Genomic DNA, 18,161 nt, shown 5'->3' with positions numbered 1-18,161 from the left:
CTTTTACTGCTTTGCGACTGATACTAATACTTTTAGTTAAATAAAAAACGTATGAAAGGCCAGAGAAAAATGTCCCGAATAGTTACAATGAAATTTAAATATTTATGCCATTATATTTGCCCCGAGAGTGGAATTATTAATATGGCAGTGTTTTCTTTTACATTTTGACATTAATATGAAAATATTGGATCTAAATAAACTTCATATTTAATTTACTACAAATTTATTATAAAATAGTTATTTTAAAGTGCTTTCTATATATAGATTTAATATGGGCCGTATAAAAAGATTGAGTAAAAACATTTTGTTTAAATAAAAGTGAATTCTATTTTATTCTACTACGTTCGTATTTAAAAACCAAATATGGCTATATTTACTTTTACTATGATATTTTTCTGTTAGTGTACTTTTAGTTAAATAAAAACGCATAGCAGTTCATAAGTAATATATTTGATCTGTTTTGTAAAGTTAATAAATAAATATATGTATTCACTTGTTTTGCAAAAGACACAGCCTCAGCTCCTGCCTATTGCATAGCTTTGTCTATTATTTTTTATAAGAATATTCTCAAATGTTAAAGAAAATCCGATCAGCGATTCCAAGTGGAATCAATACTACGAGTATGGTATACCCTTCCACTGCATTAGGTTTGTGTTAAAGTATTTATCGACAGTCCCCAAAGGACACTCCCAGATGACCCAACGATATGGGGAAACCAATTGATTCCCCTCCACCTCGAATCCATCAGCCAAATAACTTTCTCTCCAAACTCCAAGCCGAGTCCTGTCCAAAATCCTTCATGGGCATTCAGTCCTGAGGTCTCTGGAGCACTCCGCTCGAGAGTGCGAATGAAATTCGATACTTTTTACTATTGGCCATTGGGCACTGGGCTTTTTGCATCGATTTCTAATTGCGATCTGTCAATTATTTGCGAGAGTTATGGCCCAGAAAAGTTTCGGGCCCGAACTCCCGCCGGGAATTGGCAATTGGGAATTGGGCGGACGTCAACTGGCCCATCTGCCAAATGGGCAGCGTGGAAAATTTGCAACTTTTATGCTTTTTTATGGCTTATAAAAAAGCAATAACAACACTGACAGCAATCCATTGAGACGGTGTCCGGGTGTGGCCATGGCTTATGGCTGTGAAACCCGATACGTTTTCCCCCCCACCATCGCCCGTTTTCCACCTCCTTGTCGCTACGTTGTGAAAATTTCTCTCTCGTTTTCCTCGTTTGTTACTGTTCTTTTGACGTTGGCTTTGACGGACGAACATGATTAATTTTGGCGTTGATTTGGAGAGCACTGTCAGTTGTCCTTGAAGGAGAAATGTGATCAATCATTTGAATTTTCCGTCGGCTACTTTTCCGCCGCTAATGAAAAGCCTAATTGGGGTTTCGCCATTTGGCCTTCTGTCCAGACGAGTCGAAAGTGCGACCGCATCTCGCCTCCTTCCCGTTGACCAATGGTCAGGTCGACGTGTGTGTCTCAAGGACCCTCGCGGAACCCGTTTAATTTCCATCTTGAGGCCACGGGGTTGATGCCCGTCTTGTCCGTGGCCTGAGCCCTGCACTTGGGTCAGATGTTGCAAGATCACGTACGTGATCACCTCTACCTCTGCTGGTCATCTTGATTAGCGCTGAGACAGAGTTCAATTCGATTAGGGTGGAGTCGATGACCAGGACCAGATGACCAAGGAAGGGAGTGAGATCTTGGTGGTTGCAAGGACGTACCCGTAACATACTCGTATTTTCTCCGATTGATTTTTGCTTTTATATTTGGATATTTTAAAAAACTCTTGCGATCACTTCGCTCAATCGCAACCCTCACCGCGCAGCGGAATGTCTACAACTGAGGTTGTTTCTCGAATTCCCTGGCGATCGACTATCAGCGATCCCTTTTGACAGTCCCGTCCCGAAAATTGTTGCCAGTCACCTTGCCAGGGGTCAGGCGGTAGTCAACTCCCCTATTTGATCAGAATTTCGCTTAGCCAATCGCGCATAGTCCTGCCAGAGCTAAGGGTAGCTGACGATCCTTGAGGCCGATGAACCCCCTAGTGAGCAAATGCATGAGCGAGATGACTATAGAGACAACGAGTATAGTTACCAAACGACCGTCGAGGGGTTGCAGCGAGAGAGCAGCCAATAGATCTTACATTTTTGGGAGAAATTACGTTTGCGTCGAGCATTTACATAATCGGATTATGTTTCACCAACTGCCGGAACTCTTTACCTAACAAAAGATGATCGCTTGTGCAACATCTGGGCTGAATTCAACTATTCAAATTTACATTCTGAATAGTTACAAAAACTTACAAAGAGTTTGGTTTTCTCTAATCGATTGGTAGGGGTCTTTGAAATTGAAACCTTGTTAGAATTGGGAAATACTTGCACTTTGATGACTCGTTTGAGGGCCATCTGAGAGGTCTTAGAAAGCCATTGCTTGATGTGGATTCTGTACTAGTTGGAAGGTAATATTGCCTTTCCCAAACGAACCATATATAGGGAACGAACATAACGAATATATTGTCATTCTTGAATGTGATATCCTTGTTTTAACAAAATTCCATAGCCTATTTCTTGGGGTGGACAGCATTCCCCGTTGAATGGAATGCCATATTAATGGGACTGAAACCTGAAATCATGTCTAGCATTCATGATATTTGAATATCCTTGAGCGTGGCATCAAAGTGATGTGATGTGTGGGATGGATGCAGGGTAAGGGTATGGGAATCCGAGAGGAAATGGCAAATGTTGTCTAGACCTAAAACAATGAATGCTGAATATCTGTTTGTGATTTGTTTGGAATACTTTTTCCAGCCCACTCTTTCCCCGTCCACACACACACATCCGCCGCCTTGGAGTTCTTATTTAAATATTTTTCAAGTAGTCTCAAATTAATTTACACCCATGCAGCAACACACAGACATACAGGACACGCGGCACACACACATACACACATACACACATGCATGCTGTGAGTGCCATCAAGTGACAATTAGAAGGCAAAAAACCCAGCACACATACTCGTTCAGGAAGAAGGACTCGCCTCGCACAAACACACGAACAGGCCGGGACGACAAAGTCGAGGCTCTTTCCCTTTCCATTTCCCCCACCACACACACAGCACACAACGCACACACAGGCGAGTGTCTCATAGGACACACACATCCTTGCGTATAGAGACACATGCACGACTACAGGATGGCTGCTGGGGAAAACAAAAGGTTAAATTCGCTTTCAAATGGTCAGAATCTTTTAATGAGTATGAGTCTGGGCCCTTGGGTGGCTTCTGCCTCCTGATGATGGCGGACAGGCAGGCGCACTGAGTGGGTGACCAACACAAAGGCAACGACTTTTCTCTCTCTCTCTCTCTCGATGTGTGTGTGTGTGTGTGTGTGTGTGTGTGTGTGTGTGTGGGCTTTCCGAAATAGTATGTCCGTGTAAGTTGTCCTGAAAAGGGTTATTGCTGGCGGCAAGTAAACACCACCGGCTATTCTACAGGCGGACACACGGACACACAGAGTGCGGACCATCGAGCCGTAAATCCACCCGCTGCCGCCATTGTGCCTGTCTCTGTCCCTGTCCTTCTCTCTCTGTTGCTTTCTCCCTCGCTCTCTGTCTGGGTCCTGTGCGTTGTGGGCTTTCACCCACGAAGCTGAACGGCAATTGTTGAATGACTTTCAAGATGTCCGTTGGAACCGGGATTACCAATAATTAGCAATGGACTTAACTAATTTGGGATGTATTGTACTCGCACGCATCCCATTTGAGGGCTTACGGGTGCAATTGTTCCGTTTGGGTTGATCTACTTAGAGTCTCTCTGAATCCCTGAGAACTATATTACGCATCTTGTTTTATAAGGCAAGACACGGTACACCATAGGTTATTATAAAATATCTTTAATATATCTATCTTTAATATATTTAATATATCTTTAATATCTTTAAATATCTTATCTTTATCCAATGGTTGATCAAAGTTTGAGCGATATTTTCTTAGGATTCGGCTGGCAATGATTTGTGTGACCTTTCCCAATATTTTTCAAAGCTGTAGCGATTAAATATCATCAAATTATATCAATAATCGACTAATATATCATATTATCGGCCTTAGCCACATATAAACGTTGTTTGGCACAATATAAAATAAAAACGAGGGGGAACGTTGTGAGTTGCTGCGGACACCGCAACTCTACGGTTATACCCGATACTAAGGGTATGGCTCAGTATGTATGGCTCAGTCAGTATGGCTCTCCTCCGGCAGACGCCGCTAATATTTAACGACACGACAAAGAGTGCGTGCGAGAGAGACAGAAAATCAGTCTGAGCGTGACGTCGGGCGCTGCGTAGCCACTGCAAATTGATTTGTTCCTTTTGGCTATAAAAATGATCTGATCTGATCCAGATTCAGCAATCTAATAGATATGGTCATTATCTATGATTCTGCGTTTTTAGTTTTCTCAAATCTGCAATATTGTGGATGCAACAGATTTTCGTCCTTTGTGGGGGCGGATGGGGGTGGGGCGAAATTCTGAGATATACGTTTTATAGTGACATCTTAAAGGAGTGTGTGCACCAAATTTGGTTACTCTAGCCTTAATAGTCTCTGAGATTTGTGGTTGCCTCAGATTTTCGTCCTTTGCGGGGGCGGAAGGGGGTGTGGCGAAATTTGGACAGGAAACGGTCAAGGTCCGATATCACAGGAGTGTGGATACCAAATTTGGTTGCTCTGGCTTTTATAGGTTCTGAGATCCTTGAACTCATATTTTGCAATTGGCAAAACCGACCATGAAACCTGTGTGTTAGAGTGAGACAGAGCGAGAAAGAGTGAAATTGTTTTCGTGATTCTGGCTGTAATAATTATACGATCTGGTTCAGATTTTGCACTCTAGAAGATATAGTCATCTTCTACGATTCTGCGTTTTTAGTTTTCTCGTATCGTCGAAATTGTGGATGCCACAGATTTTCGCCCTTTGTGGGGTCGGAAGTGGGCGGGGCAAAGTTTTGAAATATTTTTGGAGCAGTGACATATCACAGAAGTCTGGATCCAAAACATCGTTGCTCTAGCTCTTATAGTCTTTGAGCATTAGGCGCTGAAGGGGACGGACAGACGGACAGACGGACGGACGGACAGACGGACAGACGGACAGACAGACAGGGCTCAATCGACTCGGCTATTGATGCTGATCAAGAATATATATACTTTATAGGGTCGGAAACGATTCCTTCTGGACGTTACACACATCCACTTTTACCACAAATCTAATATACCCCAATACTCATTTTGAGTATCGGGTATAAAAAATATCTCAGTTACTCAAAAAATATTAGAAACAATTATGTTGTTTTTTTATGCTGTACAATTTTCATTGAAATGTACATATACGATTCAAAAAAATTAATAAGAATAAATAAATAATAAATTTACATTTTTTCATATTTTACAGCTGAAAAAATACAAACGGGAGACTTCAAAATTTCTTTGGACTTCAAACTTTAAACTTTAAACACTAATATTCATTTGTGGCTCCTCGATTTTAAGGACCTTGGAAGCATCGAGGACGGAACTGGAATCCAATAGTTTGGCTACAAATTTAAGGATGAAGGAATACCATTCGGATATCAATTTTTTCTCCGCAAATCATACCTACATATGTACTTATGTATATATTTTTGGAATTATAGCAAGCAATTTTCTTTCATGTATATTCCATAAAAGGACCATTTGGATTATTTCAAAAGCAGCACAGTGCTTAAAATGGGTAGCATTTGGTGTTAGATCAAATGTGAATGGATTGGTCGTTTATATTATTGACTGCAACAAAGGAAAACGCTACATTTTGTTTTGTTCTATCTCCGATAGTTCCACGTTTTAAAAAAACTATTCCGTTTCATCCTTCCATCTTCCTGCATCGAAAAGAAGAATCTGTGTAGACTTTTAGGGGGAAATCTCCAGCAATGAAAGTATTTTAGCTTGAACAACATCGGATTGATAGAGCAGATTGCATCCGCTCAAGAATAGGTACATATTTATCTATTCTGTAGTCTAAGAAAAGCTTATTTTTCATTGTTGGAAGTTTTGGAAACAATTAAACATTTGATTAAAACCATTTTCAAAGGTACTCAAAACAATAGACCTTCAAATTTAATTGGATAAGTAAACCTTTACATCAAATTCAAATTGATCTTGGATTGCTACTCTTAGTTAGTTAGGTTACGCTTCGGGAAGATTATAATTTGGAAGTTTTTGTTGAAAGTTTCCAAATAAATCTTCACTGGCCATGGCTCCTGCTGCTGCTCCTTTCAAGGTATATACTCGCAAATGGTATTCCAATATCATTCGGACCCTGGAAAAGGTCCGCTTATTGCAATTGGAATCGTTACGCAGTTACGCCGGGGGTTGGTTCCTCAACTTTATAATGAGAGCAAGGAACGCACGCGTGCCTCAAAATATTTACACACAATGGGCCAAGGAAGCGGCAGGGCAACAGGACAGTGGATGGTGGATTCCAGGGGGATGTGGGCTGTTGGCTGTGGGCTGGCCGTTGGTCGGCTGGCCGGTCATCCAGAATGTTGGCCTTTGGTAATTTGTTGAGCTTCAGCTTTAAATTCAGGACATTTGATGCTTTTCCGTTTGTCGCATTTGCAACCCTCAAAGCAAACTTGTTTCTCCTGGGACTGTCGAGTGGGACGGGGATAGTGACTGGAAGGAAGGGAGTGCTGTCATGGCGGACCAGGCCCAGAACCAAGGATCAGAGCCAGGAAACGACCAGGACCAGGACCAGGACACCAGGCAAGCGGTGATTGTTTTAAAACATTTCACGTTTCGATCGGCCGTCTTCAGCTGCCAAAACGGGAGCGGAGAGAGGGATCCGAATGGGAATATGAATGGAAACAGGAACCAGCCATGGCTGCTTGCTAGATAGAGGACGATGCAGAGGCACAGGCAGAGGCAGACGCAGAGGCAGGCACGCACGCAGAGATTAAAGGTTACCACTCGCGACCTTGTCGTAGCCCAGAGTCCTGAAACAGGAGGCAGCAAGCAGCAAGCAGCTTGTGGCATGTACGTGCTCGTTGTCGGTGCTTCTAAGCCGGGGCCAACCCATTTGAGTGAGTCGTAAATCAAAATGAGCTGCATAAATGCCTACAAAATGTTTCAATGTTTTCGATTATGCCACCGCATCCCGATAAACATTTCGATAACGCCATAACCTATGCTCTGCCATGGGCCTTGGCCGGGCGATACGGATCGGTTTTGTTTAACATATAGTTTTCCATTAGGAGAACACATCAATAGGGGAAACAGCAAATAGTTTTCATTTGCGAAACATTAAGGCGCAATCTTTATGTTATGTTTTATAACCTCTGAAGATGAACACAGTATATTTTTTATTGATAGATCAGTTGATTAGAGATTAATCTATGCTGCATTTTATTTTGAACTTTTACTTTGAAGATATGTACATCACTGAAGAAAGCGTCACTCAACGTAAGGAAACGTTTGCTTTTACGTTTGCTCTCGAAATATCTGTGGCTTGGGATTGACCCTGTTCCTGTTCCTCGGTTTATAGAATAAATTTCCAGGCATGTTTATAAATAGGAGTTGAACATTAACATGTACAAAAAATACATACGATGTATCGTACAATGTACTTCAAGCATCTACGCACTTACTTATCTTTTAAAGCTGGGATTCAACTTGAGAGTTATTATATTTTAAGGTTGAGTTGCTACAATATTACCATAAAGGGTCATTCTTAATTAGATGTACATATATTTGATCTAAGATCTTTGTGTTCATACACAAAGGTGGTCTGTGAAGTACTTAGCCTCATCGCCCGATGGTGTCAGTATCGCAAAAGAGATTTACTATCGTTTAGTTTATTCTTTTAGACGGCTACTGTGAAAATTTCAGCCGAAAATAGCTACCACGGTAGATCGCCGATTAAAGTTGCGTAAGATAGCTGAATCAGTAGGCATCTTAAAAGAACGCGAGGGTCATATCATGCGTGCAATTTTGGGCATGAGAAAGCTGTCGGTGCAATGGGTGCCGCGTTTGCTCACTCCCGAACACAGTCGCAACCGTGAGACCACTTCAGGGCAGTGTTCGACGCTGTTTAAGCGCAATCCGAAGGAGTTTATGCGTAATTACGTGACCATGGATCCACTGGTATACTCCAGAGACCAAGTAATAGTCGAAACAGGGGACTTAACCCGGCGAATGTGCTCCGAAGAAGGCGAAGACTGTTTTATCGGCCGGAAAGGCCACCATTACCATCATCGGTGGCCACCACCGTTTTCTGGGACTCACAAGTTGTGATATACATCGCCTACCGAGAGCAGGGAAAAAACGGCCCTATTTGGCTAAGAAAAAAGTGGCCAAATTGGTTGCATTAAACTACGAACTGCTGCAAAATCCACTGTATTCTCCCGATTTGCCATTGTGTGACTTTTGTTTATTTTCAAACTTCAAAAAGTAGGCTTAGAAAATATCAAACCACCCCCGTACATAAATGTATGTTTCAAAAACCGTCAGAAAGTACAGAGTGGAATAGAATTAAGTTTCCATCATTTGATGTTTCTTTTTCGGGTTGGATTGCCTTAAGAGTGCACAAGTAAGTACTTACCTCAAATGTACCTATGTACATCATAGGCACAACAAACGAATGGGAATTTAAGGGACTGCTTTCTTATCTTTTGATGTTGGGTTTTAGTGGCGGCGAATTTATATTTACTTTTTGGTATACTATGTACTAATATGTATGCTAGTACGCTACTTTTTCTTGCCGTTTTATTTGAGACCACAGATATTTAGTATTAGCATGTACATCAGTGGTACATCCATGCACATCAACATTGAAAGACTTCTCTGCTTCCAGTGGCTCTTTGACTGTGCATTTTCTGGCTTTCTCTGCGATTTGTTTGTTGATTTTTGTAACTTTTCGGAAAATATCCAAAGGCTCGTCTCCATTTTCTACATACATAAGCCTCAATGTAAAAATATGCATACATATGTATGTATGCATGGGCGGGTATCTGTGTGCGGGTATATGAGCGTGTGTGCTTGTGCCAAGGGGCGCATTGCCAACCTAGTCAAATAAAACACTTTCTAAAATTTGACTTGGGCAGAAACCGCATTCATTACTCTTAGCCGAAGTGGCAAGTGGAAAGGCAAGCCGGCAAGGATGCCCCACAGTCAGGAATTTACCGTTTTTAATCTCATTTCAAAAGTCCCTGCCACACACACACACACACTGGCACAAACTGAGGCGAGGGGCTGGGGTGTTGGAATATGTGTAAATATGAGCATTGGTCCAAGTCGGCTAGTGCGGGAAATGGCTGATGGAAAAATAAGTTCTGGTCGAGGAGGAGGGCTTTCCTTGTGGTGTGGGTGGAGTCTGGCTGGGACTGGGGCTGGGCCTGTGGCGGGGGGCCCGCCATGAGGGAGAGATTGAAAATGATGGTCCGACAGATTTTGAAAATTACCAGCAACGGAGGCCAGAGGGCAGCCGGCAGCAGGCGGCAGTCGACAGCTGTAGACAGGAGAGCCGTCAGGCAAGTTGTGCCGGCTGCCTCAGGGTAGGAAACGAAGCGAAAGGACAGGGCAGGACAGGACAGGACATCTCCACATCCATATCCGCATCCGCATCCACATCCACATCCAAGTGGCAGGAGCAGGCAAGGCGGCGGTGACGGCGGCGGCGGGGCTGGTGCTGGTGCTGGTTTTAGTGGGGAAGGCGACCGCAGGACCTGAGCCTTGAGCCGGGTAAATATTTGTGGTTACCGAAAGGATACTTTTAGCTATGCGTAAATTCAAAAAGGCAAATTGGCAACTTCGGAGCTGCCCCAATCTGTGTGAGGGGGTGTGTGTGCATGTTCCTTGCGTGGATGTGTGTGTGTGTGTGAAGATACAATATCTTCTGGCAGTGCGATTGCGTGGGGCATACAAACAAACACTAGGCAGGACAGAGACACATGGGGCAGGCCCCCTGGGCAGCCAAAAAACCAAAACCAAACCGAACCGAAAACGAAGCAGATTGAAATGGTTTCCCGACAAACCCCCTGCCCCACCCCGCCCCAACCGCTTGAGCCCTGAACCCTGCGCCGTTTGCGTTGCTGATTTCATTAAGACGGTGACCAAATAAAATTTATTAATCCTAAGGCTAATAAATAGTGCGACATTAGCAAAAAGGCATCCAACCGCAGAAGCAACCCGGCCAACCGGTCCATGTAGGTCCCGCAGGTCCTGCCTTTGCCTCCTGCCTACTGCTTTGTGGGTCCGGTGTCTGTGTCCTGTGTCCTGCGTCCTGCGTCGTGGTCCAGGCAGCAGGGGTTGCTGCCGCCTCATTTGCCTGGGCTTTTGCTGGAGAATTTAGCAGATTTTTGATGCTGTTTTTTGGTGTTCTACAAGCATTCGTCCAGGATCAGAGAGAGGGGTCGTGTCGGGTCAGTGTGGTCAAAGATCAAGCCAATTAACCCCACTGATCTCGGTCGGAAGCTGCAGATCTCCCTCCCAAAATTTGACAAAAAACAGGATCTCTTTTTTAACATCATTTTCAAGAGGTCTTTTTGGCTCGTTGACCCCTTCATTTCAGGGGCAGGACGCAGCATCCACCATTCCCATTGGCAAACCCATCCCAGGGGGTTAGTCGAGTGTGGAATTTAATTAGTGTTCAAGTGCTCTGAAACGGGGTCTGAGGGGCGGGGGCTAATGGCTGATGAGTTCTCTCCTCTGCTCACACAGGTGAGCCTGGGCCTGTGGCCCCGGACGTGCCACAATGCAAATCGCAGCTCCACTCTTTCGCTATCCATAAAAATTTCAACATGTGCTATTGTAAGCGAGTGCCATAGGCACGAACCATCTAAATTCTATCTAAATTCTCACTAATCCTGCAATTAGCGTTTAATTAAGGCGCACGACAATTGCAATGCCCCAACCCTTTTGCCTGTGTGAAGCGGAGGCTGTGATTAATCCCCTCAAATGTTATCTCTTCGGGTATTTTGTTTAAATTTTGTGCTGGTATCTCTTCTGTTGAGTGTCTCCTTCCATCCTTCCAAGTAATCGTGCAACAAAGTGCAGCCAGCAGCAGCAGCAGCAGCAACAGCAACAGAGAAGGCAACAATCCAAAAGTCCAGCAGGCGGCAAAACTCTTCCAGGTGTACGAGTATGTATGTGTGTGTGTATGAGAGAGGGAGATGGAGGTGACATCCCTTCCCTCCTCCCGTTTGAGGCAGGTGGACAAATGGATTTTCCAAATAAGCGAAGCGATGCAGCATCAGGAGGGGAATGGTGGGGGAGCCAACTCTGGGATTGCATTCGTATTCGCGTTTTGTTTGAAACTCCAAAGAACAACAGCAACACACCTATAAAGGGGGTGTAATGAATAGGGGGAGGTGTGGGGTGCGGGGTATAAAGAGAAAGAAAGCGGAAGGTGGCTGTGGGTTGGGGTTTTGGGGGTGGGGTTTTGGGGGTGGGGTTGGGGTTGGGGCGAAAAAGAATGCAAACAACCGAGTGAAAAGTTAGAGAAGTCATTGAATGTCAGCCATGCAGCAAGTGAACAGAGCGGGGGAGTGGAGGTGGAGTGGCATGGAGTGGAGCAGAGCAGAGGCAGCGGCAGAAGCTGAAGCAGACCACTGGCAGAGGGGCGAAAAGTTGCACTCTCCACTGGCCAGGGTTGCCGTTGCCGCCGTGGCATAGGGGCAGGGGGGACGGTCGGGCAGAAATTCACACAGGAAAACACACGAACACACACACACACACACATCCCACCGGCTTAATGATTCTTTTATTCATTATTTCTCTTTTTTGCAACTCCACCTTTCTCTATCTCTGTCACTCTCTGGCTCTGTCTCCCTCTCTCTTTCTCTGTGTGGTGTGTGGACAGTGATGCAAAGTTAGCCACTGCTGCAAGTAGGGTGGGGGATGCCCTGGGGAAAGGGCTCTGGGCATTGCCAGGGGACGGCCTGGAGCTCCGCTTTGGGGCTCTTATTAACGAACCAGCGAGTGCGCGAACGAGCGTGCGATGTGTCCTGCCGTGTGTCCATGTGTGTCCTGTGTGTCCTGTGTGTCCTGTGTGTGAGCATGTGAGCGGGCAAAGACAATGCGAGGACAGAGAGTGCACTTGCACTCCACACACCCATACAAACACACGCACACACAAACACACAGACAGCAAGACAAAATTTGCCCGCACCGAAAAGGATGCATTGAAAGGGACCTCGACCATCCGCTTTCTCATTCGCTCGTCCTCCCCCTATCCCTCTTTCTCCCCCTTTCTCTCCATGCTCCCTCGCTCCTCACTGCTCCCTCTCTCCCTCGCTCTTTATAACGCCACAAAGGTTCATGGACAGTATGAGAGTCCTTAGCTGGCACAAAAGAAAGGCTTAAGTTTCCATTTGGTCTCTAGAGCACGATATCCAGCATCAGGACACGCACACACACACACACACACACATGCACATGTGTGTGCACATATGTACAGTTGTACATAATGGCCATGTGTGTGTCTGTGTGTCCTGCATGTTTTGGTGGAGGTATTACGTGGCCCGGTGGCGGGAGGGGCTGAAAGCGGAATGAGGGGATGCCGGGGCCCATTGCCCATTGCCCGAACAGTGGCCGTACTTAGAGCTGGCCCGGCCCGGACCGGCCCGGCCTGGAGCCTGTAGCCGCGTAGACGCAGACGTAGCCGTAGAGTCAGGTCCGGGCCTCTGTCCGGGCTTGGGCTCGGATCCGGGTTGCTTCTCGTCGCCTCGCCTCGACTCGTCTCGCCTCTTCTCTTCTCGCTTGGGTTTTGGTTTTCAGTTGCCTTTTGCTTGTGGTGGCAATGCGCGTGCATCCTTTACGGTTTGTCTATACCCTGCACTCGCGCCAATGCGTAACTGAGGGGCATATTGATTCTTTTGGGGGGTACGTGACAGAAACCCTCAGGAAAAGTTATGGAGGAATCTCCGTGTATGTGTAGTCCTTAATTTGTGGACATAACTCCAGCCAATAGCCTGAGAGGTCGGATCATATCATATTAAAACGCTTTACTTTTCTTTTCCCTGCTCGTATTCCGAACACTTGCAGGGATCTTACATCCTCAAAGGATAGTTGTGCACTCAACTTTGGAATGATCTATCCGATCAGAAAAGAGCATAGAACGACTTGACAAAGTATTTTATATTAATCATTGTATCCTCGAAAGTAGCTCAACTTCAATGAAAGGGATGTCGCTTACACCTCTAGTTGGATGTAGAATTATAGGGCATTCCATAGTCTGCAATTTCCATTCAATTAAATGGCGAATATGAATGTGCTCTGCCTTTGGAGTCGTAGACATTTGTTCTTTGACTTTCTCTGCTTTCCGGGATGGACACCCACTCATTCCCCCACGTCTCCACGTTTCCCCTCTCGAGGCACTGCCTAACCAAGATTCCTCATTCGCGTCTGTGCAGAACTTTGTGGTATCGTTCCAATGGCATTGGGAAGCCAAATCCAAAGCCAAAGCCAGAGCCAGAGCCAGAGTCAGCGGCAGAAATGGAGACTTGTAGACCGTTGTCGAAGACGAAGACTGACTTGTCTCTGTCTCTGGGGCTGTTTTATTGTTTTGTTAACTAAAAAAAAAAAAACAAAAAGAGCGTAAATGATGAAAACAATGCGAAGGAAGCGTGAAATGTTAACTTTCTTGTAGTACTTGCCTGCTCGTCAGAGCCGAAGCTCTCGGCCATAGGATCTCCTCAGAGGATCTCCTTGGTTGAGCTCAGAACAACGGGGTATTCATTCAAAGTATTTCTTCCCCCAGTGGACGTGGACGGCGACGCCATGTTTGTTCAACTGTACGCTTATTCTTGGTCTCGGTCCCCGGGTGGGTGTCCGTGCTAGTGCCACTGGCAGTGGCAGTGGCAGTGGTCGCACACAGACGCCATTCCCTGGCAAGGGTTTCAATTAAAACATCACCCGCCCCGCCCGCCACTTTGGAATTATTCAAGTGGTCAGATGGTGTTGTTCATTATTTCTGTAGTTGTTGTTGTAATTGTGCACACTCGATGGGGTTGAAACGAGCAAGGAAGCACACACATACATACATACATATACCCGTATATAGCCGTGGAGAGAAAGAGAAAGCGAGAAAGAGCTCTCTACGTCCTGTGCGTTCCGTGCGTTCTGTGGGTCCGGATACCCAGACTCTCAGACTCCGGTCCTGGGCAGAAGATATCCTCGCACTCGTATACGTACATGGCTGGCTACATCCGCTCGCTCGCATTCACATTGGTGGCTGGCTGCAGGAGTGCTTCAATTCGAACATAATAAATTAATTTATCATCAGAAAAGAATCTCTGCGAGCTAACAGTAAAAGTTTCACCCTTACGCCATGCGGACACACACACACACACACACGCACACACATGCAGAGAGGGACGCATGTGTGCGTTACCCGTTATATATCACACACACACAAAAACACTTACACACACGTACTTGAATTAGTCGTTGCAGGAACAAATGTCGCCCATCGCCTACACACATCCTCCGACCAGCCATCAACCCACCAGCCTCCTCACAGCCCCCTCGAACCACGAACCTCCAGCAGCCAGGACCAAGCCACAGACCGAATCGCAGTCCTTGTTTGGGGATGAGGTTTGAGGTCTGAGGAGGCAGGACGCAGGACGCAGGACGCCGGGCCCATGCAAACGGAGAATGAAAAATGCGCACCAAGTGGGGTCCGGGTCCGCATTTGGTAAAGGAACTGTTATTAATTGCCCACCTACAGTCGCTACACAACACTGTTCCTCAGGCCAATAGTCTGCTCAACACTGCGCCGAGGTAGAAGTCCCATAAAAAAATGCTCTAATTTTGCGAGTGGAAAAACTGTTACCAGTTTAGGACAAGCATTTCTCACAAGAAAGTACAAAACCTTGACTTCCATTTATAATTATTATATATTTATATAATATCATTAATATTACTCAATGGACGCTTAAATCTAATATATGTATTTCTATGTCATAATAAAAGTCTAATACTTTAGAGATTTTGGTCTTCTACTAAACCTTCAATGGGAATCAATGACAAATATTAAAGAATAGAATTTGATTGAGAATATGTTGTGCCTTTTGGTAAAATGCTGGTAACAAAGTACTGTAGATATAGGGAACATAATATCATGGAACGTAAAATTTTAAAATATTCATATATTATACAGCAACATCCACAGTATTTCACAGGAGAACAGTAGACTTTTAAGTTTAACAGCCCGCTGAAAGAATCAGCTTATCAAATTGTGATGTATCAGATTCTCCTTGAAAATTTTTACCATCTCAGCAAAATTAAGCATTACAATTCTTGATTGCCCAGTAAAATCTGCCTAAAACGCAAAATCGGCTGTTGCTTTTCTGAAGAGCTAGTATTTCGCATAGGGGGGAAATAAAATAATATAATCAAATATCATCCTTTGAAATGTACTTGTGTTCCTTATTCTGACTTTTAATGGATCGAGACAATATATTTTTCCAGAAAACTGTGGATACCAGAGGTATTTTCGTATTTCAATAAGCAGAATATTTTTTCATCTTTCCAACAGACAGGCCAATGGGTAATCCCTGTTAAATACGCCACTGGCTGCAATCGCTTTCGGCAGAGTACTTTTGGTTTATCTAGTTTGTAAGTCTGAAAAAAAAGAAACTGACTGTCAGCTACCAGTCAGTATTACAGCAAGAGAGCCGCTACTCGTAAGAATTTCTTGTGCATCAAAAAGCATACTTTTGGAAAGGTATGCCAATATCGCCAAAGGGAATTTCTCAGAATTTCGATTTGATTTTCTTAAGCGATTCTTCTTATGTTGAAGTGTGCAGCGACAGCAAAGCATATACTATGTGTATATGTTTTTATATCACCCGAAGTCAAGGTGTTTATACAGACAAAGGACATGCCAGTGGATACTCTAATAAGGTGGGAAACGTTTTGTTCTGCAGATTTACGATGGTTTACGTATGCCTGTCACATACGCTTGCCCGAGTACAGTATACCTTTGCTCCGTGCCAGTGCACCGTGCATGGAAACTATTATTTGCAGACCCCCCACACACATAACCATTGAGGACTCTCCCACATCAGTTTTGGTCACCTCCCTCCACCCACCACCTATTCCTCATGTGAGAAGTTCGCTGCTTGGCTCGATGTCCGTTCGCAACCACCAGCCGAGGCAGCCGAACATGTTCGACAGCGAACCAATGTTGAGTGTGTGTGTTCGAGCGAGCTCGCACTGCCCACTGGGCTTGTGGGTGGGTGGCGGTGCTGTGGCTTGGCCTCTGCTCTGTCTGCTGCTGTCGCGGGCTGAGCTGCCGGCGTCGCATGTGTGAGGTTCGTTTCGGCTCTGCTCGCAGTCGTGCGATGGATGCCAATTGAAGTTTCCGCACACATGAGCATTATGGGGGCGGCGTGGGGATTGGTCAGCGGCTGGTCGAGTGGCCGGCGTGGGTCAGTGGGGGACAGACGGTGGCCAATGGCGTTCAGATTGGGTCACTCAACCTCAACTTTCTCTTTGTCTCTCGCTATTTTTGTCTTTCGCGTGAGGGGCTGTTTTCGGCGTACCATTATGTGTGTGCGTGTGCTAGGAGAGCGAACGATAGCGACACCTGGTGGTTACCGACCGCTCCCCGGGGTATGCAACAGTTTTCGCTCGATCGTTAACGATCACCGCTTGGCTGCGCTGCCTACTTTTAGGGGCGCTTTTCTACCATAAAGTTTATGGCTCCTGGAAAAAAGTCCGTACCAAAGAAAAATAACAGCACACCGTCTCGCATACAGTTTTTGCAATTGTATTTTTTGTTTTTTTTCGTATTTTTGTAACACAGACAACTATTTTTTATTAATTAATTCTTAAATTTGTTTGTTTTTTCCTTTTCGTATCCATTATTGTTACGTTCAAAAAATTACACACATTTGAAAAATATTTTTTTTTTCATTTTTTGTCGGATTTGTTTTTGTTTATAAATTTAACTCCTCGGCATTCGTACTGCTATTGTTCGGCCAAACTGACAACAACAATAATCCCGTGCTGTTGCTCGGGTTTTTCTTTATATTTTTTTCTTTTCGTTTTTTCGCTTTTTCTGTTTTTTGTCGCTTACGTGGTTTTTTCGTTTATTTAGTATAAAGTGTTTTTGTTTTTGGTTTTTGCGCTTTGTTTGTTTGGTTTTTATAGCTACAATTAATTCTCTAAGATTTAATGATAGTTTTTTTGTTTGCTTGCTGGCTATGTTTCGTTTCGTTTCGGTTCATTTCGTTTCGTTTCGGTATCGGTTTCCGTTTCATCTTCATCGCGTCTCTCTGTTTTCTCTGCTTGTTTTCGTTTCGTTTTTCTGTGTGTGGAAATCAAACCAAAGTAGAAATTATAAAAAGGATCCATTCGCTTCCTGTTCGGGAAGGGGTGTAGAAAGGGGTTCGAGGGTGGTTCAAATAAAACATAATTTGTATGGTTTTTAATAGTTTTTCATGGGTTTTTGTTTTTATTCAGTTTTCGCTTCATATACGTTTTATATATACATATATCTATAGGTGTACTCGTATATCGGGGTATACTCTTTTCGGTTCTCTCTGAAACACAATGCATTAAACCTGGTTCCTTAAATTTAGCTCATCATCATTTAGTCATCAAATTCCATAAATTGTGCACGATAAACTTCGCTGAGAATTAGAAATAGCAATGCAACAAATCCCCGAGCTATTGCAGGGCCTGGCCTTCAGGGTCCTTCAGGGAGGGACTCCTACTATTGCCACTGCAATAGCAGGGGGATTTCCTTTTTTTATGGAGTTAACTGGGGCAGGGAGGGGGGAAGGGAAAGGGAAAGGACAAACAAGGTTTAAACTAATGTCATTTGTTCTTGCCTTTGAATTTTGCTCACAAACATTTCTTTCTACTAAAAAACAATCAATTAAATATTAATCAAAATTTGGATCTCAATCTTTTTTCTTTTGTTTTTGGTTCAATCAAATAACGAAAATCAACAGCAAAAAAACAATTCATAAAAAAATCTCTCTCTCGTCCTCTACTGTCCGTCCGTATTCTCTGAGTGTGTGTGTGTGTGTCTCCGTTTCCGTCTTTGTCTCCGTCTCTCTTCTGTCCGTCTTTTTCCGGTTCCGGTTGACCTTGTCTTTAACAGCAAGAAAACGCATCTCATCTCTCG

Source organism: Drosophila persimilis, unplaced genomic scaffold (assembly GCF_003286085.1).
Source record: "Drosophila persimilis strain 14011-0111.01,24,50 unplaced genomic scaffold, DperRS2 tig00000841-arrow-arrow-pilon, whole genome shotgun sequence".
In the NCBI taxonomy this organism is placed as follows: Eukaryota; Metazoa; Arthropoda; class Insecta; order Diptera; family Drosophilidae; genus Drosophila; species Drosophila persimilis.
The sequence above is the reverse complement of the archived record's forward strand: the minus strand, read 5'-3'. Positions refer to the sequence as shown.